The sequence below is a fragment of the Lissotriton helveticus genome, chromosome 3_1 (genome assembly GCF_964261635.1).
Source record: "Lissotriton helveticus chromosome 3_1, aLisHel1.1, whole genome shotgun sequence".
Taxonomy (NCBI): Eukaryota; Metazoa; Chordata; class Amphibia; order Caudata; family Salamandridae; genus Lissotriton; species Lissotriton helveticus.
In genome coordinates this window covers 1483004182-1483030113 of record NC_136061.1, presented here as the reverse complement: position 1 = coordinate 1483030113, position 25932 = coordinate 1483004182, and the positions used below count along the sequence as shown (strand labels likewise).

The following is a 25932-nucleotide window of genomic DNA, read 5'->3' as shown; positions in this document are numbered from 1 at the left end:
ATGTCAAGGTTCTCGCCTTTGAGGATGAGGTAGGTGAGGGAGTAAAAATGCTTCCTACGAGAGAGGTACCTGAGGGATGGTATGTGCATGTCCATAGACAACGCCAGATATACTGTCCTTTACAAATGATTTTCAGGGATTGAGAGAAAATCCAGTTGAATGGTACAAGCAAGTTGAGAGATTTCTGAAGGTTTTGAAGGTTTTGTTGAAGTAGTTGGATACTGTGTTTGACATTGTCGTTCTGAGTGATTTGTGGGCAGAATATAAAATTGCTATAGAGAGGCCAGAAACTGAACCAGTTAGACATCCGCGTACTGTGCACCATCACCAGAGGTCATGAAAAAATTCATTCAGAAAATTACTTAATTAAAGAGAAAAATCTCTCCTAAAAGATAGAATAGATGAAGATTGACAGGACAACACAGAAGTTGAAGGAAACAGTGCCTGCCTACTATGAAAGGTTATTACTATCTTTTAAACCAGATAGTGGGATGGAGAATGTATCAGAGAAGGATATGGGATAGTTCGTCTACCGGTTTATGTATGGATTGAGATCTGAAATCAGCAACACGATACAGCAGCATTTAATTTGCTGTCAAAGCAAGCCCATGGATGAAATTCTCTGATGTGACAAGTATAGTGGAGACAAACTTGATCGAAATATAAAAGACTAAAGGAGAAATTGATGATAGCTCAAATGAAAGCTGTCAAGAAAGGTTACAGTGGTAATTTTACAAATGTGGAACAGGGAAATTATCAGTTGAATTCTGGAATACAAGGATTAAGGGGAGGACAGCAACAAAGTCTGCAACCACGAGGTAGGGGTTATGTTATGTTATGTTATGTTAAAAAGTCTTGTAACGCGCACGTACACCAGACGGTTTCTTGGCGCTCATAACAGACACAGCGGGCAAGGGTAGGTGATTACTCAAAGGCAGCTTTAAAAAGGAACGTTTTAATGACTTACGAAAGAACTCATAGGAGGGACAGTGGCGGAGAGGGGAAGGGAGAGAATTCCAAAAGGAAGGACCTAAAAAGGAAAAGCGCATACCACCATGTTTCTTGCGATGGTAGTGGGGGATGCACAGGAGATTGTCGGCGGAAGAGCGCAAGTGGCGAGTTGGTAAATACCGCCTAAGCTTGGAAGAAATAAAGGCGGGCGCCCGATTGTGGAGAGCTTTAAAGAGAGTGCAACCGAGTTTAAAGGTGCACCGTTTGGCCACTGGGAGCCAGTGGAGGCTCCTCAGCAGAGGAGACACATGCTGGTGTTTGGGCTGGTGGAACACCATGCGGGCAGCCTGATTCTGGATCAGTTGGAGTCTCTGGAGCTGGTAGCCAGGAATCCCCACATATAAAATGGGTAGAGGTGTTTCTATTGAAATTATGAAAAAGACTAATCTGTGTCACGTTTGCGACAATTTTGGGCATTTGAAGCACGAGTGCCGATTTAATCCTCTTAATCAGATGTATAGACAGGTACGACAAGTTGGGAAAGAACTGTCACAAGGAGGGAATATGATACAGACTTAGCAAACCCATAGGCAGAGAAATCAGTATCCAAACATGCGCAAGACCCGATGCCTCAAATGAATGTCCAAGTTCAGAAATATAATTCGAATAAGGGGTTTCACACAGATGTTCAGGGTGATCCAAATCAGAATGTAGCTCAGCAATATTTGATACAAATGGATGACACATATTCAGATATGTCACAATGACGGTGCCTTAGAGGGAAGGAGGAATGCGTACTTGGCGCATCCTTAGAGGTTGACCAGAATGGCCCCTATGTGGATGGTAAGGTAAATGGGTCTCCTATCTCATTCCTTGTTGACACTGGTGCTACCCGTTCCACTGTGAGAACAGCGGAAGTTCTCGACCTACCCGTTTCGAGAAAAAGAATCCAAGGTGTGGGCATCTCAAATCGAGTAATGTCCAACCCGGTAACTAAACCTATACCTGTTTAGATTGGGTCCTTGAAGGATTCGCGTAAATTTGTGGTATGTGACTCAAGCTCCAAACTAATAATGAGGATAATATTTTTTAATTGACAAAACAAAAATCTGGAGTTGAAGGACTATTTCCTATGTTAACCAATGTTACCTATGGAACTGAGAGATACTGTGTCTCCAGAAGTGTGGGATTTCAAAGGGGAAGACATTGGTTTGATCAAGGGAGTGACTGCAGTATGAATTACTGTGAAGCCATATGCTGAATTTCCTCAAACACCCCAGTACATTCTGAGCCCAGAAACTGTTGCTATAATTAATCAATTATTTGAGTCAGTGATCAAGCAAGGAATCCTAAAAGAAATCATGGGCAGTCCATGCAATTCTCCTATTAATTGTATACAAAAACCCACTGGAAAGTATTGGATAGTCCAGGACCTGCGCCCGATTAACCAGATGGCAATACCATGTTGCCCAACTGTGCCAAATCCAGCTGTGATTCTTTTTCAGATTCCATGTGAAGCTGAATGGTTTTCTGTCATTGATTTGTGTCAAGTCTTCTTTTCTATCCCATTGCATGAGGATAGTAATTTTTTGTTTGCTTTCCGGTATCAAATTCATGTCTTGGCATGGTGCCGAGTCCCCCAATGGTATATGGAAAGCCCCTCGATTTTCAATCAAATCTTCATAAAGAATTTGGAGTCATTGGTGATACCAAATCACTCTGCCCTTGTTCAGCACATTTAGCACCTGTTGGTAGCGTCAAGTACTGGAGGCTTGCATATGTGACACCATCACATTGTTGACTCAATTGGCAGACTGTGGGCAGAAAGTGTCACCATCAAAACTGCAATTCTGCAAAAGGGATGTTCTATATTTGGGGCATCACATCGACAAAAGGAGCCCGGAAGGTGTCGCAAGAAGGATCACTGCGATTTTGCAGATGAAGCCTCCTAGTACACAGAAATAAGTCTACATGTTTTTGGGAAGGGTTGGCTACTATCGACAATGAATTCCCAATTTCTCTTTCACAGCAAAGCCTCTTCAAAGGTTTATGCACAAAAACGTGAAACATCCTGTGCCTTGGACTAAAGAATGCAGGCGCTCGTTTACTAAACTGCGAGAGAGTCTTTGTCAAGCTCCAGCTTTGGGAATACTCGAATACAATAAAATCTTTACTCTATTTTGCAGTGAGCATGAAGGTTGCAGATTGTCAGCGCTAGCTCAAATGCATGCTACTGCGTGTAGATTTTGGGAGCGTAAAATGTGACTGATGAGACGTACGAATTTGAATCCAGTAATATTGATGCTCTTGCCTCGAAATGAAATTGTGGTTGATGAAGCAGATCATGATTGTCTGGATGTGACTGAATTGTGTACAAAACCTAGACCCGATATCCTTGATACCCCTTTACCAGAATATGATTGAGTGCTGTTTGTGGATGGATCATGTTTGCATGCTGCAGAGTGTAGGAGAGTAGGGTCTGCTATCCTATGGTCACCCCAAATTTGTGCTTTTTGCTTCACTGGTTTATGACTTAATGTGGCTGTGGGCCTGCTAATCAGACCCACAGCCTGCTGTTCTCTCTCTAAATTGTTACCCATGTACTTTAGGTGCATAACGAAATTGGAGCTGGTTCACCTTATTGGCCCCTGTAACAGTGTACCCAGGGCATAGGTGCTTCCAAGGCCTACCAGGGGCTGCAGCATGTATTGTGCCACCCCTGGCCTGGCCTCCATATTTGACACAACTGGCTGATCACTCAGCTGGGGTAAGTCGGTGTAACCACCCCTTACTTAGGTGTAGTATGCCTATACCTAACCTAAAATGGACACATATGTTCCTATCAGTCACTCCTATGGAAGGCCTCATCAATCCTGGAGGCAGAGTGCTTGGAAATATGTGAGATGGTGCTCTGGCATGAGCTGAGCCTGTCTGCAGCTTTCGGAACCATGTCCTTTAGCTGTTTCATGATATTGCCATACCATATACTCTTAAGTGCATTATGAACCTTGCGGTTAAATGCTATCTTAGGTTTGGCTTTATCAAAACATGTCGAGTAAGGTGTCATACGAATTGGAATACTACCCCCTCGCCAGTTCTGGTGACGGGGGTAGCATTCCACCCTTCTAGAGGGACACGACATGTACCTAGCCTGAACCCCGGTTAAAGTTAAACAGAGCCTTAGCATCCCAAAATGGATGCTGCCACCACAGACACAAGTCTGACCTCCTGCTGCTGGGAGTCCTTCCAGCAAGGGCAGCTTGGACAAAGGGTTTCCTGCCTGGGGAGGCGCTATCACCACTCCAGACAGGATTTTGTGTATTGGGTAGGACAGGGCTGAATAGAATCAGACATGCCTGGGGCACACAAGGTGTCCCTGTGCATAGGCCAGTTCAAACCGGTGCTGGGGCTTTCCAGCCCCAGTCCTGGCGCAAAACTGGACTAAGGAAAGGGGGTATAACCACCCCCCTTCCTGGTTCCACCCAGAGGAGGGACCTAGTAGGTGATCCGGCCCCCCAGATTCGAATAAGAGTGGGAGCTGTGTCCTGAGACTTCAGATCATCCTGAATCAACTTGAAATACAGAAGAAGACTGGACTTCGACATTCTGCTGCACAGAAGACGGAAGAGAATCTCCCTTGTGGCCAAGGAGTGACCACCCTGTGAACACAGGCACCAACCAGCAACTCGACGTCTGCTTTGCCGCCGCCTCCCGCCGGAGCCCGAGCCCGAGCCCAGAGCCTGACAAGACCCAGACTCCCAGACTTCTCACCGCCCGATCCACAGTCCCTGCAAAGAAGGGACCCATGGAGGCACCGAGAGACGTGGGACCGGACCTCTTGAAAGACCCCTGAGAAGCTGACTGCGCAGCATCAGAGGCACCCTCGACGCTGTGCTTTGGGGTTTTTGAAGCCCCAACCTCGAGCAGCCCTTGCACCAAAGATCAGCCCCCCAGCATCTCCACGATCTGCGTGGGGCCCTTTTGCACTGCGCCACTCGACGCGCCATCCCGGCCACTTGCCACGTGGCTAGCGGCCATCTTGGCGATGAAACCTTCAATTTACACTGCGGGTCTGGTTGCTCCAGACTTGCCCTCGCTCCTGTAAAAAGGAGCACCTGCTCTGACCTTGCTGGTCCGAGTAACAAGCCTTTTTCGATTCCTGCGTGGCTTGCATTAGCCAAGGCCTGTTTGCTCCAATCAAGTTGCCGACACTGCCAACAGCGAGAAGCCTGCGTGGGACAGCTCGTGACCGACTCCTGGACGTCTTTGACCCCTCGTGTCCACGTGGCTGCAGAGAGAAGCTACACAACAACGCCTGTTTGCACCCGACATCGCCTGGTTCCACTCTGGTTCCACGGTAGTCACTGGCTAGTGACTTTGAACATTGTCCCCTCTGCTTTCAGGTCTTCACCTCTTCAGATCCACCCTTGGATCCACCGGAACTCTTCACATCGAGTCGCCTGCAGCATCTTCAGCTCCAAGCACCATCGACCTGCGTGACGAAACCCGACACTACTTCGACCCTATGCACCCGCTTCCTGTGGGTGAGGTAACTCAGCTCCGCCGGTGTTCCCACACTGGTACACACCTCTAGTGTCTGTGTCTAAAGTTTCATCCTTCTAGGTCACTCGGAAGGTTCCTTTTTAACTAACTTTGTAACTTTTACGCACCATTGACATTGCATTGGTAAAGCGTGCACTTTCCGCACTGCACCCGAGTTCCGCGGGCCTTTCCCGACTTCTTCACTGCTAGTCCCGAACAGCTCCAGCGATTCCCCAGGCCCTAGGCCTCTTCACTTTCCCCATAGTGGTTCTTATACCACTATTTTAGTATATGGTTTAAGTGGCCCCTAGGGCTCATCCAAAATTGTGCAACTTTTGTGTATTTAAACTGTGCTTTGTTTTAACGCATTTGCTTCTGTGCTCATAAAGAGTATCAGGGATATTTGTAGTAATAAATCTATATATATTTTCAATATATATCTGTGTGGTGTCCTTTCATTTGGTATTCAAGGGATTGTGTATGGTAAAACAGCTTGCTTCACATGCCTTTACAGAGTTTAGCCTAAGACTGCTTAATCCATGCTACCCCTAGGATAGCTTGTCTATAAGGTTGACTTTACAACCTGCACCATAAGGGTTGCTTGGCATGGTACAAGGTGATCACTAGAACTAGTGAGCATCATATACCAGGCCAACTTCTCACATTGGTGAGCAGCGGATTGGGATTTGAGCTTGCTGTTGTTTTACCATTACAATCTTTGAAAATATCATTTGAAAGATCACACAGGTACCTGATAGGTACACTAAAACAAGACTAGATATACTTAAGTTCTACTGAACTTAGTTGTTGTAGAGGATAGGGAGTAGCACACCCTGACTACAACTACTAGATAGGTTTTGTAGGAAAACACAAGTGTAGGTAGATTGCAACACATCCACCACACTAGAGCAATGTCTGGAGCAGAGGGATCCACTGGAACCACCTCTGTTGAGAGTGACCCTCCAAGGGCACCATCCAAATTTGCTATCTTTCCATTTAAGGAACTGAGGCAACTGTGTTCCATGAGAGGAATCAAAACAGGTCCTACTCCTACAGCAGGACACCTCAGAGAGCTGTTAGACCAGTCTGAAGCTCTAAAGAACTCTAAACCAGGCACCTCAGGGACTGGAGATGGAGGCTCTCCCACTGAAGATGATAACCCTGATGCCCCTGCCCCTGTCGTCCAGATAGATGAGGAAGACCAGACCACTGGGAATACTCAGCCTGAGGAAAAAGAGGGGGAGGAGGTTGAAGAAAGTGAGTCTGATGATGATAGAGATAGCCAGGTGTTAGTCAGCAGGCTTAACCAGGCTAACCTAAGCTTATTTGGGACTGAAGGTGGGTCCAACCCATTCAGACCCCCAAATGGACTTAACCAGGAGCATAGGAGGAGGAGGAATCACTCAGGTGAATCCAATACTTCCCATGTTTCTAGAGGTTCTCATGGTAACTCCAGAAGGGAGTTCACTAGCCCTCAGAGAAGGGAACATGAGGCCAAAATGAGAGAGGCTGAACTTAGGATCCAGAGACAAGAATTAGAAGTTGCCCTGGCCAAAGAGAAACTTGCTAGAGCAAGGCAGCCTAGAGAGAGTGGATTAGATTCCACTGGTGGCAGCACTATCCCTAAGGATAAAGACAGGTCCTATGACAATAGAAACCTGAGTAAGATTGTGCCCCCCTACAAAGTTGGGGATGATATCCACAAGTGGATGACTGCACTTGAGAGAGCTTGCAAAGTACAGCAGGTCCCTCAGGAGCAGTGGGCAGCGATCTTGTGGCTCTCCTTTGAAGGTAGAGAACGAGACAGACTCCTCACAGTTAGTGATGGGGATTCTAGAAACTACCTGGTCCTGAAGAGTGCTCTGATTGATGGGTTAGGCTTAACCACTGAACAGTACAGGTTAATGTTCAGAGACACCCAGAAGACACAGACTCAGGACTGGTATGAATTTGTTGAATGTGCCACTAAGGCTTTGGAGGGCTGGTTGCTGGGAAGTAAGGTTACAGACTATGAAGGATTGTACAATTTGCTTATGAGAGAACAGATTTTAAATAACTGTCAGAACCAGCAGTTGCATCAACATTTGGTTGACTCAGATCTAACCTCTCCCCAAGAATTGGGAAAGAGGGCAGACAAATGGGTTAGAACCAGAGTTAAGCAAAAGAACCAGAACCAGAACCAGGGTGGTGACCAAACGAAAACAGACCAGAAGGGTGGGGAGCAGAAAGCTAAAGACCAGAAGTCTTCAACAGGGCCCCAAACTAATACTGAGGGTGGGTCCCAAACTTCCAAGAAGAAGAAGAAAGAAGGTCAAAGAAAACCCTGGTGTAGCTTTTGCAAAAACACCACTCACTGGACAAGTGATTGTAAAAAGGGTGGAGCCACCAACACTGCAGCCCCTAAGGCACCTGCACCCACTAGTACAGTTGGCAGTGTTGGACCACAGACTAAGGGGGTAGTGGGTATCACCTTGGGAACTGATGGAGATTCTGACCTAGTCAGAGTCCCCACACAGGCTGTTGTGATCTGTGATGGGGAGATTGATTTCTCCCCTACTGTCAGTCCCAATAATTTGGGCAAGTACAGACAGACACCTTTAATTAATGAAAAAGTGGCTCAAGCATACAGGGACACATGTGCCAGTGTCACTATGGTGACACCTAGCTTTGTGGACCCTGGACAGTACATACCAGGTGATAATTACCTGGTGACCAATGCCAGCAATGTCACTACTACACATAGTGTGGCAATTGTTAACTTTTCCTGGGGAGGGGTAACTGGCCTAAAAAGAGTTGTGGTTAGTGCTGATCTCCCAGTAGAATGTTTGTTGGGCAATGACCTGGAGAGCTCTCTATGGTCAGAAGTTGAGTACAGGACTCATGCAGAGATGTTAGGGATATCATCACATGTCCTTGCTGTGACCAGGTCACAGGCCAAAAAGTGCCTCTCTGAACCTCAGGTCTTGGATCCTGGAACAATGGACCAAGTACCTCCCAAGACAAGGAACAGGAGGGCAAAGGCTGTGCCTTCCCAAATGCCTACAAGTGAGGATCAGCCTTCACAGGAAGATGATTCTGAGACCCCTGAAGGAACTGTCCCTATAGAGCTTGAACCTGATCAGGTTGAGTTTCTGGGGACAGGGGGACCTTCTAGGGCAGACTTGGGGCAGGCTCAGTTATCCTGTCCTTCTCTTGAACCCCTCAGACAGCAGGCTGCTGCTGAGGCTGCTGGGAATGCTCAAGGTACCCATAAGGTTTATTGGGATGATGGGCTCCTTTATTCAGAGGGTAGAGACCCCAAGCCTGGTACAACCAGGAGGTTGGTCATACCTCTGCAATTTAGGGGCTTCCTTCTTACCTTGGCACACGATATTCTCTTAGCAGGACACCTAGGCCAGAACAAAACATGGGACAGACTTGTCTGTCACTTTCACTGGCCTCACATGTCAGAAGATACAAAGGAGTTTTGTCGCTCCTGTGTAACCTGCCAAGCAAGTGGCAAAGCAGGTGGTACCACAAAGGCCCCCCTAATACCATTACCTGTGGCGGGGGTGCCCTTTGAAAGAGTGGGGATTGACATTGTTGGACCAATGGATCCTCCTACAGCATCTGGGCACAGATTCATACTGGTGGTGGTGGACCATGCCACCAGGTACCCAGAGGCAATTCCACTTAGGACCACAACAGCTCCTGTTGTGGCCAGGGCCTTACTTGGAGTTTTCTCCAGAGTGGGGTTTCCTAAGGAGGTAGTATCTGATAGAGGTGCAAACTTCATGTCAGGTTACTTGACAGCTATGTGGAAGGAATGTGATGTTAACTATAAGTTCACCACTCCCTATCATCCACAATGCAATGGGCTTGTTGAGAGATTCAACAAGACCCTAAAGGGCATGTTCAAAGGATTACCTGAGAAGCTCAGGCGAAGATGGGATATCCTTCTGCCCTGCCTTCTGTTTGCTTACAGAGAGGTCCCACAAAAAGGAGTTGGCTTCAGCCCCTTTGAATTGTTGTTTGGACATCCTGTAAGAGGACCCCTATGTCTGGTGAGGGAAGGATGGGAGTTACCTCTCAAAAAGCCCAAGCAAGACATAGTGGACTATGTACTTGGTCTCCGCTCCAGGATGGCTGAGTATATGGAGAAGGCCTCCAAAAACCTTGAGGCTAGCCAGGCCTTACAGAAAGCCTGGCATGACCAAAAGGCTGTCCTGACTGAGTACCAGCCTGGACAGAAGGTATGGGTGTTGGAGCCAGTGGCCCCAGCAGCACTCCAAGACAGATGGTCTGGACCCCATACCATCATTGAGAAAAAGGGAGAGGTTACCTACTTGGTAGACCTTGGAACTCCCAGGAGCCCCCACAGGGTGCTCCATGTTAACAGGCTGAAAGCATATGTTGACAGGAGAGACATGGGCTTGCTCATGGCTACAGATGCGGGGCAGGAGGAAGAGAGTGACCCTCTCCCAGACCTGCTGACTCAGAATCCTGAGGATGGCTCAGTTGATGGTGTGGCCTTAGATGGCAGCCTCACTGAACATCAGCAACATGACTGCAGACAGATTTTGCAGTCATATCGACATATGTTCTCCCTGACACCCAGTCAGACTAACTGGTGTACCCATGTGGTGGACACTGGTGATAGTCTTCCTGTAAAGAACAAAATTTACAGGCAGACTGACCATGTCAGAGACTGTATCAAGGCTGAGGTGCAAAAGATGCTGGAGTTAGGTGTCATTGAGCCTTCAGAGAGCCCCTGGGCTAGCCCAGTGGTTCTGGTCCCCAAACCTCACACCAAAGATGGAAAGAGAGAGATGAGGTTCTGTGTGGACTACAGAGGACTCAATGCTGTCACCAGGACAGATGCACACCCAATTCCAAGGGCAGATGAGCTCATAGACAAATTGGCTTCTGCCAAGTTTTTGAGCACATTTGACTTGACAGCTGGCTACTGGCAAATCAGGTTAGCTGAGGAGTCTAAAGCCAAGACAGCATTTTCTACCCCCAGTGGGCATTACCAGTTTGTGGTGATGCCCGTTGGTTTGAAAAATGCCCCTGCCACCTTCCAAAGGTTGGTGAATCAAGTCCTTACTGGGTTGGGTGACTTTTGTGCAGCATATCTGGATGATATTGCTGTCTTTAGCTCCACCTGGGAGGATCACCTGGTCCACCTGAAGGAAGTGCTAGAGGCTCTGCAAAAGGCAGGCCTCACTATCAAGGCAACGAAGTGCCAGATAGGGCAGAGTAAGGTTGTGTACTTGGGCCACCTTGTGGGTGGAGGCCAAGTTCAACCACTGGAGAGTAAGATTCAGACCATAAAGGACTGGACTCCTCCAACTACCCAGACTCAGGTCAGAGCTTTCTTGGGCCTGACTGGGTACTACAGGAAGTTTGTTAAGAACTATGGGTCCATTGTGACTCCTCTTAATGATCTGACATCCAAGAAGATGCCCAAAAAGGTTCAGTGAACAGAATACTGTCAAAAGGCATTTGATGACCTGAAGAAGGCCATGTGCTCTGCACCTATCCTGAAGAGTCCTGACTACTCAAGAGAGTTTATTGTCCAAACAGATGCTTCTGAGTTGGGAGTGGGAGCTGTGCTTTCACAACTTAATATAGATGGTCAAGACCAGCCCATTGCTTTCATTAGCAGAGGGCTGACCCCCAGAGAGAAACGTTGGTCAGCCATTGAGAGGGAGGCCTTTGCTGTGGTGTGGGCCCTGAAGAAGTTGAGACCATACTTGTTTGGCACTCACTTCAAGATTCAGACCGACCATAAGCCCCTCTTATGGCTTAATCAGATGAAGGGTGAAAACCCCAAACTGCTCAGGTGGTCCATTTCCCTACAGGGGATGGACTTTACAGTGGAGCACCGCCCAGGGACTGACCATGGTAATGCAGATGGTCTCTCCAGGTACTTCCACTTAGAACATGAAGACACAACTGGTCAAGGTTAGTCTAATGTCCCTGCGTTTGGGGGGGGGTTGTGTAGGAGAGTAGGGTCTGCTATCCTATGGTCACCCCAAATTTTTGCTTTTTGCTTCACTGGTTTATGACTTAATGTGGCTGTGGGCCTGCTAATCAGACCGACAGCCTGCTGTTCTCTCTCTAAATTGTTACCCATGTACTTTAGGTGCATAACGAAATTGGAACTGGTTCACCTTATTGGCCCCTGTAACAGTGTACCCAGGTACCCAGGGCATAGGTGCTTCCAAGGCCTACCAGGGGCTGCAGCATGTATTGTGCCACCCCTGGCCTGGCCTCCATATTTGACAGAACTGGCTGATCACTCAGCTGGGGTAAGTCGGTGTCCCCACCCCTTACTTAGGTGTAGTATGCCCATACCTAACCTAAAATGGACACATATGTTCCTATCAGTCACTCCTATGGAAGGCCTCATCAATCCTGGAGGCAGAGTGCTTGGAAATATGTGAGATGGTGCTCTGGCATGAGCTGAGCCTGTCTGCAGCTTTCGGAACCATGTCCTTTAGCTGTTTCATGATATTGCCATACCATATACTCTTAAGTGCATTATGAACCTCGCGGTTAAATGCTATCTTAGGTTTGGCTTTATCAAAACATGTCGAGTAAGGTGTCATACGAATTGGAATACTACCCCCTCGCCAGTTCTGGTGACGGGGGTAGCATTCCACCCTTCTAGAGGGACACGACATGTACCTAGCCTGAACCCCGGTTAAAGTTAAACAGAGCCTTAGCATCCCAAAATGGATGCTGCCACCACAGACACAAGTCTGACCTCCTGCTGCTGGGAGTCCTTCCAGCGAGGGCAGCTTGGACAAAGGGTTTCCTGCCTGGGGAGGCGCTAGCACCACTCCAGACAGGATTTTGTGTATTGGGTAGGACAGGGCTGAATAGAATCAGACATGCCTGGGGCACACAAGGTGTCCCTGTGCATAGGCCAGTTCAAACTGGTGCTGGGGCTTTCCAGCCCCAGTCCTGGCGCGAAACTGGACAAAGGAAAGGGGGTGTAACCACCCCCCTTCCTGGTTCCACCCAGAGGAGGGACCTAGTAGGTGATCCGGGCTCCCAGATTCGAATAAGAGTGGGAGCTGTGTCCTGAGACTTCAGATCATCCTGAATCAACTTGAAATACAGAAGAAGACTGGACTTCGACATTCTGCTGCACAGAAGACGGAAGAGAATCTCCCTTGTGGCCAAGGAGTGACCACCCTGTGAACACAGGCACCAACCAGCAACTCGACGTCTGCTTTGCCGCCGCCTCCCGCCGGAGCCCGAGCCCAGAGCCTGACAAGACCCAGACTCCCAGACTTCTCACCGCCCGATCCACAGTCCCTGCAAAGAAGGGACCCGTGGAGGCACCGAGAGACGTGGGACCGGACCTCTTGAAAGACCCCCGAGAAGCTGACTGCGCAGCATCAGAGGCACCCTCGATGCTGTGCTTTGGGGTTTGAGAAGCCCCAACCTCGAGCAGCCCTTGCACCGAAGATCAGCCCCCCAGCATCTCCACGATCTGCGAGGGGCCCTTTTGCACTGTGCCACTCGACGCGCCATCCCGGCCACTTGCCACGTGGCTAGCGGCCATCTTGGCAATGAAACCTTCAATTTACACTGCGGGTCTGGTTGCTCCAGACTTGCCCTCGCTCCTGTAAAAAGGAGCACCTGCTCTGACCTTGCTGGTCCGAGTAACAAGTCTTTTTCGATTCCTGCGTGGCTTGCATTAGCCAAGGCCTGTTTGCTCCAATCAAGTTGCCGACACCGCCAACAGCGAGAAGCCTGCGTGGGACAGCTCGTGACCGACTACTGGACGTCTTCGACCCCTCGTGTCCACGTGGCTGCAGAGAGAAGCTACACAACAACGCCTGTTTGCACCCAACATCGCCTGGTTCCACTCTGGTTCCACGGTAGTCACTGGCTAGTGACTTTGAACATTGTCCCCTCTGCTTTCAGGTCTTCACCTCTTCAGATCCACCCTTGGATCCACCGGAACTCTTCACATCGAGTCGCCTGCAGCATCTTCAACTCCAAGCACCATCGACCTGCGTGACGAAACCCGACACTACTTCGACCCTATGCACCCGCTTCCTGTGGGTGAGGTAACTCAGCTCCGCCGGTGTTCCCACACTGGTACACACCTCTAGTGTCTGTGTCTAAAGTTTCATCCTTCTAGGTCACTTCGAAGGTTCCTTTTTAACTAACTTTGTAACTTTTACGCACCATTGACATTGCATTGGTAAAGCGTGCACTTTCCGCACTGCACCCGAGTCCCGCGGGCCTTTCCCGACTTCTTCACTGCTTGTCCCGAACAGCTCCAGCGATTCCCCAGGCCCTAGGCCTCTTCACTTTCCCCATAGTGGTTCTTATACCACTATTTTAGTATATGGTTTAAGTGGCCCCTAGGGCTCATCCAAAATTGTGCAACTTTTGTGTATTTAAACTGTGCTTTGTTTTAACGCATTTGCTTCTGTGCTCATAAAGAGTATCAGGGATATTTGTAGTAATAAATCTATATATATTTTCAATATATATCTGTGTGGTGTCCTTTCATTTGGTATTCAAGGGATTGTGTATGGTAAAACAGCTTGCTTCACATGCCTTTACAGAGTTTAGCCTAAGACTGCTTAGTCCATGCTACCCCTAGGATAGCTTGTCTATAAGGTTGACTTTACAACCTGCACCATAAGGGTTGCTTGGCATGGTACAAGGTGATCACTAGAACTAGTGAGCATCATATACCAGGCCAACTTCTCACACAGAGGAAATCTGAAAGCTGCTTATGCTGTATGCACAGTTGCAGAGGTGATTAAAGATTCTTGGTTGCAGGGTGTATACTCTGCCTAGGTTACTGAGTTGGTTGCTTCATGGCAATATATCTGACAAATTGCAAGTTACCTTCTTCACCAACAGTAAGTACGGGTTTGGCATCGTACATGACTTCGGGCAGTTGTGGTCACTGCGTGGGTTCATGACACTGTCAGGATCCCCAATAAGAAATGGGGAAAGCTTAAGGAACCTTCTGCTATCATTACAACTGCTTGCCCAAATTGCCGTTGTGAAGGGCAGTGCCCATCGGTAGGGCAATGATTATTTTACAGTCAGCAGCCACTATACGTATGAGACTGCACGCTACTGTGCTCTAAATTCTTACACTTTCAATGGAGAACTCCTCGAGAGAACACTGATGGCACTAAATGTAGACTGTTGTTGTCAACTGTAGGAACTTGGGAGGAAGTGAAGGCATTGCAAAATGAAGTTTCAAATACAGAGAGAAAGGGATGGGTGAGAGCAGGTTGCACCCAAAGACAAGACGATGAGGTATGGTTAAAAACAGATTCTTACTGGAAAGCTTGCTGTCCCCCAAGGCTCATCACTACGATTGCCCTGCACATGTTGGAAGGAATGCGATGATGCAGCTCTTTGACAAATGTGGATTAACCCCAGATTCAGAGCAGTAGCAGAAGCCTTGTGTCAAACGATGTATAGTGTGTCAACAACAAAATGTGAGCAAGAGAACACCAGTTATAATGAACCATGTAGGAAGACCTGGAGGACTGTTTAACAGGATGCAACTCGATTTTATTGAGATGCCTCCTTGTAATTTTCTGAAAAACATCCTTGTAAATGTATGTGTCTTTTCTCACTGGGTAGAAGCCTACCCCACCCAGTGCAGTGACAGCTTGACGGTGGCAAAATTACGGTTGTAGAAGCTCATACCATGTTTTGGATTTCTGACTTCTTTGGAACCAGACCAAAGGACTAACTTTAACAATGAGGTCGTAAAGATGTTATATGCAGCATTGTAAATCAATCAGAAACTACACTGTGCTTACTGTCCAGAAGCTGAAGGTGTAGTAGAACAGGCGAACGAAACATTAAAATCCAGGTTGGCAATCCTGTGTGTGCTTCAACATCCTTGAAATGGCCTGATGATTTTCCTCTTGTATTTATGAGTTTGAGAAATATCCCAGACAGAAGAACGGGACTCATGAAATTATCATGACAAGAGCCATGAGGCAGCTTACAGTCCCTACGAACCAATTAGTAAACATAGCAGATGATTTGGTGCTTGATTACTGTCAAGGACTGGCTGATGTGGTATGTTCTGTGTCTCAGCAGGTTGAGGAAGCTGCAACTTCACCTCTTCAGGAGCAGTGCCACAACCTCGGTCCTGGAGACTGGGTCCTGGTGAAGAAGCATGTACGCAAGTCGTGCCTGGAAACTCGTTGGCTTGGGGCATTCCAAGTGATACTGGTAATCACAACTGCTGCTTTGAATGTGCCAGTGGTTACAGTGAGACATCCTTCTCAGGTTAGCCAAACATTTTCAGGGGGCTCCAGTTACCGGAGCTTTGTCACAAATTCCGAGAAGGGTCAGAGAGAGTCAGCTCTTTTAGGTACAGAAGGGGCACATGAAGAAGAGCTCACTAGACGAGATATTGACCAAAATGAAGGAAGCAGTGCAGCTGACACGAAAGTCATAAAAGGAGACTGTTGGCCCAAAATATCAGACAGATTGAGACGGATTCTAACTGAACGCCGAGTACCACAAGCCATTACAGAAGTCTCTACTTAGTCAGAACAAAGTGACAGCGATGATGAACGACCGTCAGTGAGAAAGTCTAAGAGAGCAAGAGCACCAAGTCGTAAATATGCTGAACCAGATTGGATTTACTTGGCATCGAATGACTGGGAAAAAGCATATCATGCCTTTTTGTTCAACAATTCAAGTTCCAATGAACCACCTTGAGAAACTGTTGTACTCGATTTGAACATTCAACAAATGCAAAGTCATTACTAGAGAAACAAGAGTACAAACATTTCAAATGATATGAACTCAGTCGACATTGCTATGAGAAAAAATGAACTGAGATATAGGAAATCTTAAGCAACCTTAATGAATTCCTGATTTTCACCTTTGCAGCAAACGCTGCTAACATATAATCCAAATTTTAACAAAGTCAAAAAATTGATGCTGCCAAAGTAATGGATCCAAGGCCGATATCAGTGAAACCCAAACACATATGTGTCTGTATTCTTGCTGCATTTTCTATAGTTCTTTTCATATTCCTTATAATTCTGAATTTGCCGCATCATGTGTATTTAGAGAAAGCTAAACCTACTTATGTTCCTAAATCTTCATTAGAAAATAATAATAACAAAGTACTGAAAGGACTTTACATGGAGATCAATCTACAAGTGATTTTTCATTGAATGTTTTCACCAAGCTCCTCTATGAGTATGTGGAGACCATGGATGCATGAAATTGTAATGTGTGTTTACAAATACCTACTTCTATTTCAGAAGGAGTGACTTACCGCCACTTACCTGCTACTTATGGAATTTCTTGTAGTGTACTAACTAGTTGGTTCTATGGCAAAGGACAACTTCAGTATTATTATTCTAATTATGACCTGGTACCTATCATAAGCATTTGAAAAGTGTGCCTGATACTCAGACTGCGAAAATGATGGGTAACTTTTTCCAACCTACTCAAAGCTTAGACATTGCATATGCACATTGACACAATCTAACCTGCCATTTACATAATGTAGAAAAGGAATTAATAGATTCTATAGAGAACAGATGTAGAGATATCATGGGAAAAGTTGCTGATCACATGAAAGTTCCACCATGGGTTTTTAGAGAACCTGTATTTCAAAGACAGGAACTCAAGCTGCTAAAGCTTTAGACTGGCAATATTAAGAGAAGCTCTGCATATTATGGCGGAGAACTGAATACAGAAATATATTTATTGGTTCCAGCTAATGTGATCACACATTCCAAATTGATGGTGGTTGGAGATTATACTTGGGAAGCATAGATTCTGCATTTACAGGGATTTACTGTATTTCAGGGATATGGATCTTGTCATTTGGGAATATTTTTCCAAAAATGTATCGTATGGATCAACTGAATGAAGCCAATAAAGTAAAACATACTAGATTCAAAAGAGGTGAAAGTGCTGCTGAAATTGGAGGAGATATATTTGGTACAATGATTCCGTCAGTTGGGGTGATACTAAATTCTCACAAAATGTTAAAACTTTCTACTGTATTTGACAAAGTGTCAACTGATACTGCGGAAGGGTTCTTAGTCATAGATACTGAATGATTGCTATGAGATCTATGGTGCTCCAAAATAGACTTGTGTTAGACGTCCTTCTGGCAAAAGAAGGTGGAATCTGCCAAATGCTGAAAGTTCAACAATGTTGCAGGTATATCCCTGACAAAAGTAAAGATTTGAAGGGGAATATAACCAACATTACTCACCTGGAAAAAGATTTGAGCACATTAAGAACTGCTGGAGCATTTCTTCAATGGGAAAATGTTTTACTAACCTCAGGGGAAATGGACTAGTGGGACACATTTTGAAGCCCACATTAACAACTGCAGCTTGCATACTAATACTAATTAGCTCTATTAACATCTACAAATGCATATTAACACAGAAAGAGACAAGGGGAGTGAAAAGAAAGAGATGAGATAGTTAGAAGATACACAATGTGGCAATCACGATGAGATGAAGGCTCTAAAACAATCTAGATTGAAATTAAACAGAACTATAAAGCGACATCAGACGTGATAAAGATGAGAGAGTGCTGGCTTGATTCGCCATCTAAAGGGTAATTGTTAAAGAGGAAAATCACATTTACCATTAATGACAAGGGAAACCGAACATGACACTTTTTGAGAGAAGAATTAATAAATGTGTGTCAAATAAACGTTATAGAGAAGATGACAAAAACAGAGAAATGTAGTTACTGCATCAAAAAAGCATACAGAAAAAGAGTGGTTTAGATGTTACATATAAGTAACATAGGTTGTGATTTACTAAAGAAAAGGGAACTATATTTTATTAATATGTGTTAGAAAAGTGTAAACGATGAATTCTCATGTTATAAACTTTACCTCTAATCATTTCTAAATGTCATTTTTATGAAAGAATAACTAATGAGATTTATCAAATAGTATGATTAATCCTTATTTTGGTATTAAATTTTACTAAGATCTACTGCTTTGTGTGTGTAACCGTGTGCACCGAAAATGACAAAATAAAAGTAGGTGCTACATACTTCTATTTGATGATGCGTCCGTGAAAACTTAGAGAATGTACTTCACCTATATAACAATCTAATTTGTCCGAAACTATATTAATATTGTATTATTTTAAATGTATTTACATGTTAGTGCATACAAAAAGGTATAAGTGCCCTATATTGACACATATTATTTGTAATCCTACTAAATGTTCCTAAGTGCATCAGAAATTATACTAAAACATGACATCTTCTTGTTCTTTTATGAATGTATGCTTATAATTCCATATACTTTGTTATATTAGCCTAAATTAATATGGGCTTGAAATACATTCACAAAGTTTTCTGCCTTGCTAAGCTCACTGTCTGTGAGAAATTTCGCCAGTATAACCAATTATGTCCAACAGTGTTTTCCCTTACTGAGTTCACATGTATTGAACGAAAAATTTTGCTACAATTATGTTACCATTTCAGGACATCTGCCTCGGAAACTGTCCTTTTGAACTTTCTCCGATGTTCTAGCTAAAGGAGCATTTTTCTAACGTTTCACATAAGGACTGTGTAATTGTCCCGCCTATTTCTCTGCATATTATGTCTTCTTTACGTCACTTGACATACATTCCATACGAACTGGCCAATGGACTGAGTGATCTGACCAGATGAGGTGACTCTGGGAAGTGTCACCCCCGGTAACGCTAAGAATATAATAAAGTCTGACCTAATGGATAGCTGCTGGCTCTCTCTGTCTTACTCTCGTACATTATTATGGCAATGGTGTTAGTGACTGACGATTTGCTGTTCGGCATTGCCTGCTGAGTACGAGCTGCTAACAGAGATTTTACAGACCTTACCTAGCAAATTAAACTTGTCTGATGCAGACTCATCAGGCTTCTTTCCTGAACTGACGTAAATTCTATTTGGGGTTGTGGGCTCTTCCTTCGAGGACCACTTGAACTGGCACAATTATCCCTTTTCTGAAATCTTAATCTTTTGGTACTTACCTGGACCTTTCTATTGTCTTATTACCCTATGCAATCTATTGATGCACATACTTTTCTAATATTTGATAAACTGAACTAAATGTATTACTTTGACTCAGCTGTCATATTTTATTCTTATATAAATGAGAGTGTGTTAGACCTGGTACCATTGGCGTGAGGCTCCCTTTCATTTTTTCACTGATTGACTCCTCTGTTTTTGATATGTTTTGCTGGTTAGATGTTTTGGGCATTGTGTCACTGTTATTCAGTGCCACAGTGCAAGTGCTCCCTATGTTAAATTGATGTATTGATTAGTGACTCCATGATTGGGTTATTTGATTTACTTGTCAGACCCTAGTACAGTGCACCATGTGTACCCGGGGCTTGTAAATCAAATGCTGCTGGTGGGCTTGCAGCACTGGTTGTGCCACCCATAGAAGCTGCTTGTAAAGTGTATCTCAGGCCTGCCATTGCAGAGCCTGTGTGCATTCGAGTACTGCCATGTCGACTTGGTAAGTGTGATGGAGCAAGGTTTCGCACGTAAAGAGACTTGCTTGTACTCAACCCTCTCAAATAACATAACGTACTAATCAACATATTCTGTTTATTAATAATGCACCACACGACATTTCTAGTATCTAGGGGAAGCTTTCCTATGTGCTTTTACTAACAGTAACACAAATGCATTAAAATGGCCGCTGCAACGCAGGAATTTCTTTGAGCATTCATCTGCCACCCTCATGTGGTATGACGTACTCTCTCCTTGTTGGGAAATCTTCACTTCTGCGTACTAGTATTAAAGATGGCTGCTTCATGTGACTACATATTAATGCACCTGCTGCTGCTTTGACTAAACCTTGTTCGTTCTACCTAAATCTCTAATGCTATAGTTAAAATAAAGTAATGGGAGTAGAGTAGAGATAAGTGGTATACAGTGCATTGATTTATTCTTTGTTCTAAAACTGTTTCTCTTTGACTTTGCGGCTAACTCGTATTTGGGCCTGATATAACCTTGCTGAACTCCACCTTGAAATCCTGAGACTGTGCAGAAGAGCTCAAGAGTCCTCAAGTCATGGCCGACGTCTTCAAATGAATGTGCATGCGCGGGCTCCCGCGCATGCGCATTCGTTTGAAGAAGTCGGTGTGTCTACAGGATGTGGGAGCCCCGGGACGCCGCATTCAAGGTAAGTTATTTTCCTTTTATTTTACTGTATGTAATATGAAAAATAGGGTTGTAGAAGAGGGCAGGAGGGAGGCGGGCGGCGCGTAGTGGGGCTGCGCGAAGTGTGTGGGTGGGCGTAGCACCCACCCCACTTCGCCGAGCTTCGCGTAGCCCCACTACGCCCACCCTTAGTATTATTGTATTACTCCTTTCCCATTGGTGGTACAGACAGTTAATTGATCTAATTTAAAAAAAAATGTTTAGAATTGTCTTTTTCACTATTTGTATTGTGTACTTTTTATGGTCTGTAATGACCGAAATAAAGTTTTTGGAATTGGCTATTACAATGAAATTCATTGTAAAGGTATATGTGTGATAAAAGTTTGTGTTGTAATGGCAATGCATTGTAATGGCATATGCGTTGTGATAACCGCGTTGTAATGGCATGCATTATAACATCATACATTCTCCAGCACTCCCATCTTTGCCTTGATGGCTTTCACTCTCAGCTCATAACCATAACTAAACAACATCAGTACAAAACACACCCTTGCTAAGCCAAGAACCAACTCCTATTCACCTCTCAGACTAGTACGGCAGATATGTGTAAATGAGGCAGTTATTTTGAAAAACAAATATATGTAGTTGTATCATAGCAGTTCAATCAATCAATCAAATAGGCTTTATTCAATTTATATAAGTCATAAAAGTGCATAATACATATTCACACCATAAAGCACCTAGAAAAATATTATCTAAAAAATACTCTTATAAATAAACATTACAGCAACCACCCCCTAATTAATTTGATTTCACAAGGACAATTCATTGGATTTACATACCAGTCCTCCTCACCCATATCTCTTTCTGATTACAATTGATCCTTTAATGAAGGTAAAAACTGAACAGCAGGTACCCATTGAATCCAAAGACAATAAAAACCTATAACCTTCTAAATGAGAACAAGGACATAAAGGTTTTAAAATTGGGAGCAAGTATCTAGGTCTGGGAGACTTGTACAGTGGACAAAAGAGGATAAGGTGCAAGGTACTCTGTAATGTAAAATTATCACTAGGACAGAGGCATAAGGTATTAGACCAAGTACATTGCTGGAGGTAAACTACCAAAAAATGAATCAAAGAAAGGCAAAATCTAGTTAAATAAAACCTATGTTGAGAATTCTTCAAATAGATCAAGTAGGAGCAAGGAAGATGAAACGAAACTGTTAAATCTAAACTACGCACTGATTTTAACAGCTCCACTGCGCAACCATGAAGGGAATTCACTCGACTTGTGTAAGCATTTTTATTATAGTTTAAGCTTTACTGTATATTTATTCCTTGCAACTAGACTCATGCACCCTTCTACTCACACCTGCAAATTCCTCTCTACACCCACAGTCATCTGTCCATTCACCTCTTTACTCATACATATCCTGCCATGCACTCAACTATTTATTCTTTCAGTCTCACAAATCTACCCACACCTATGCATCCATCCCATGGGTAACGAAACTTGAGAGGGCCCCCCTGTAAAGCACATGGAGGGGACCCCCTATTCTCTGGACCCAGTCAGGAGCTCTTAGGCCAGGGGCCCGTTGACCCCGTGCACAGCGCCGGAAGTGGCACCCTAGAGCTCAGGCCCCCAAGCCCCACAGGGGCTGTGGGGGCTATAGTTACGCCACTGCATCCAGACACCTAACCCCATGCGTTCCTATCCACCTTCATCCAAGTGCATATCCATCCACCCACACTCATGCAATCATCAATCAAATCACTACCAACCATTTATCCACCCAGCTTTGCCACAATACTCACCCATCCATTGACTTGCTTACCATTGTTTACACTCCCAGCTACACAATCATCTATTCATCTTTATATATTACCACACCCATCAATGCATCCAGGCATTTTACCAACATCCAGGAGAGTGACTGGGATCACACTGCCTCACATCCCAGAACTCGATACGCTCCAGTGCTTCATGGTAAATGCTGTGCATGATAACACTTACTTCAGTAGTAGTCCTTAATTTTTCACCCGTGTTGGTGCAGCCTGTGCTGTATAACTCCTGCTTTACCATGCACTCTCTTGCTCTCTGGAAATGCCTGACGAGGAAAAAGTGCCAGTCCTCAAAAATGAGTGCCTGTGGCTCCCACCGGCACGCACCGACAGAAGCACAGGGAAAGTATGATTTGTCTAGGATCAAAAAGTTTTGTAAAATTGGAGATCTGAGATTAAAAAGGAATACTGCCTGCTCCAAAGGCTAGTACTTTACTGTTATTGTACATTTTGTGACTAAACCATGAGAATAGGCACTGTCTACCCAGCCTCCCACTCAGGAATAATCTTTTCAGATATTTTTTTTAATTCACACACTACAAACAGCTTTTAGATTGAGTCAACATTCTCCCAATCTTGGATACTTTCCAAGGGTCATTATATTACCATCCGTCTTCCCCTAACACGCTGAATGCTTGCATCTGGTGTTGTCATTCTGTCCCTCAGACAGACATTTTCGCATTTCTGTCTACTTCTTTTCGCTTTCTCTTCACGCTCTTTCCTTTTCACAACTCACCCCTCTTCTCTTCTGTTCCTCCTACACTTTTTCTTTATTCACAATTCTCTCCTGTTTACCTTGTAACATTGTCCCCTCTACTACGTCTCTGGTCTTACAGTCTCTCCTCTCTCCATGAATATTTACCCCATACTATTCCCTCACTCGTCTCGTCAGCTCCTTCACCCTTTCCTTTTGAAATTCCACTCTTCTTAAACTATGCCTCTCGTCTTTCTTCCTCTGTTCCAGTATTTCATTTCTCATTTCTCCTAACTCTACACCTATTTTCCTCCACTTCCAATCACCCACTCTTTCCAGTTCCCACTTTATATATTCTCTCCTTCGGTCTCTTCTCTTTTGCTTATCCCTTCCTCTCTCCTACTTCTTTTTCGGTGATTCTCCTCTCTCTACTCTTTTCTGTCTCTTCCCTCCCACACCTTGCTTTTCGTTTCTCTCTGCCCTCGCTTCTCTCTCTCTCCTCGTCTTCTTCCTATCGCTTTCTTTCTTTGCTCCACACCCCCCCCCCCCTTCTTTTTCCGTCCATGTAGCCTTCAGGAGGCTGCTCTCGTTCACCATACTGGTGAGGGGAAGGCTGCACAGCAGCAGCGTCTAAGCACTGTTCTCCCGTTGACTGTGGGAGAAAACACAGGCCGCAGGCCCACGAGGACCAGTGAGGATGCCCACATCCCCCTGTCATCACGCTGGTAGTGGTAGGGGAAGCCCAGAGCACGGCAGGCAGGGCGAACACCTGCTCCTCGTAGACAGACACGGGGGGGAATAATAACAACAAAACACCCAAATCAACAATGGAGGTTCTGAGTGAGGCTTGGGCTAAGGGAAGGCTCTGACAAGAGGAAGATGCTTGTGCTGGGAAGGCTACTTAATGGTGGGGCGTTATTTTATTAGCATCAGATTAAAAGATGTGAACGAGAGGATAATCCTTGAGTAGCTGTCGGTATCCGAGGCTAAGAAAGGATCAGACAATGGCTGAGATAATACCGCGTCCAGCCTCCGCACAGAGCCCAGCCGTGAGTGAGGGGGCGGGGAGCCGTATCACTACCCCTCTCAGCAGAAGACGACCCATTGCAGCAACAGCCTGGGGGGCTGCCACCCCTCTGTCACGAGCGGGAGTGGCGGCCTCTTACCCCACTGGGCAGAAGCCGAGCAGTTGCATGGGGAATGAATGGGCGCTGCCGTCTCTGTTAGGAAACAACCGTGGCACGGGCAGAGAGGGCATTCGGCCCGTCCGGTCTGGAAACCAGTGCGGAGTCAAACAAGCACCTAGGTCCTGCACTCCACCAGCAGTCACTACTCCTCCGTCCTCGGTGCACGCATACACGGGGCATGGAGCATGCCCTTGAATCCCTATGCAAGAATATAGCCCTAACACGGTGGAGCAGTCAGACATTTCGACTCTTGCGGGGCAGGATAAACTACGCCCTACGTCTCAGTTTCATTACAACCTAGTCTCCGCTGTGATGGAAGCAGGTGCCAGACCGGCGACGCGACCCCTGTTACAGGGGTCTCCATCCTCCGCCCTGTAGAGGAAGGCTATGTATGCTTCCCTGGCCGCTGGTCGGAAGTAGGAACTGCAGACGAGGGCTCCGAATGCCTTAGCGACATGAAAGATGCGGTAAGTAAGCGCTTTGATGTGACCCCACGGTGGCAAACCACGTCATAGAAATCACCGGAACAAAAAACATAACTACGCCATCCACATATAGGTTTGGGATCTGCGGAGGGGCTGGCAAAAGCACTCGAGAACGTACAGTACAAGAAAGTATCTTGTTACCCTGACTCTTTGATGGAGGGATGAAGAGGAGAGCCCCTGCCAACCTCGCCTCAACCTTCCTCGTCTGTCCCCCCGACCCTTTCCACCTGAGCCGCATGCTTTTGCAAACCATCATATTCATGATGCCCGAGCTCGGTCCCAAAAGCCCTGCCGATGGTCCCCCGCCCCTCCTCCCATCCTCGCAGAGCCATGCCTCCCGGGGGCTGCAGCCCTAGCTTGCTCAACCGTCCTCCCAAACCATCGAACGCACAATCCTGCCACCGCCTCACGCACTAGTCCTGCTACATTAGCCATCGCTATCATAACCACCACCGAGCGCTGCTGCGCCAGATCTCCCCTGACACTTCCACCATAGTCTGCTGCTGCAGCTAGCGTTTTCCATTCGCCCTTCCACTTACGCCATCAGACCCTGCCCTGCTGACACTGCATCGCATCTTCAATCCGTGGGACCATTGCCCAGAGCAGCAGCCTCCCTCAACCCTCCCGGTCCAGCATAGCCTCGCCCTGCCACCTACCATGAACAGCTCCAGCGCTGGGCTCCCTCTCCCATTCTCTCCGAGCTCTGGCTCCGTCAGAGAGGAGCTGGGGGCGCGGCCCCGCCTCCACTGCTCATGAATATTTATCGCTGCGTAGTCAGTGCTCGGAGGAGGGAGGTGCGCCTGCAGGGCAGGCAGAGGCAGCAGCAACGAGTAGATGCATTTGTATACAGCGCGGTCCTGCCGTTGGGATGGTCCCTGAACACTTCTGAAACGTGGGCGCCCTGGACGGTTCTGGGAGCCTCGTTTACCCGAGTCAAAGTAGACACTCAATTAATACACCCCAAGCAAACAAGATGAGATAAGGAACACCACATTACCCCCTGTTAATGACAGAGCCCTGGAACCGGCCATATAATGATTTTTTGCCTAGCCTAGTAAGGTTTTAACGGAGCCCATGAA

At 46.0% G+C, this 25932-nt stretch overlaps 1 protein-coding gene across 1 annotated transcript in view; it reads right to left on the bottom strand.

Moving 5' to 3' along the window:
* Positions 1–25595, bottom strand: part of FEZ1 (fasciculation and elongation protein zeta 1) — a 729464-nt gene extending 703869 nt beyond the window's left edge. The window contains exon 1 of the mRNA XM_078682121.1: positions 25510–25595. The gene's annotated coding sequence lies outside the window, so the exon portion shown is untranslated. The remainder of the gene's footprint in view (positions 1–25509) is intronic.
* Positions 25596–25932: the final 337 nt, after the last annotated feature.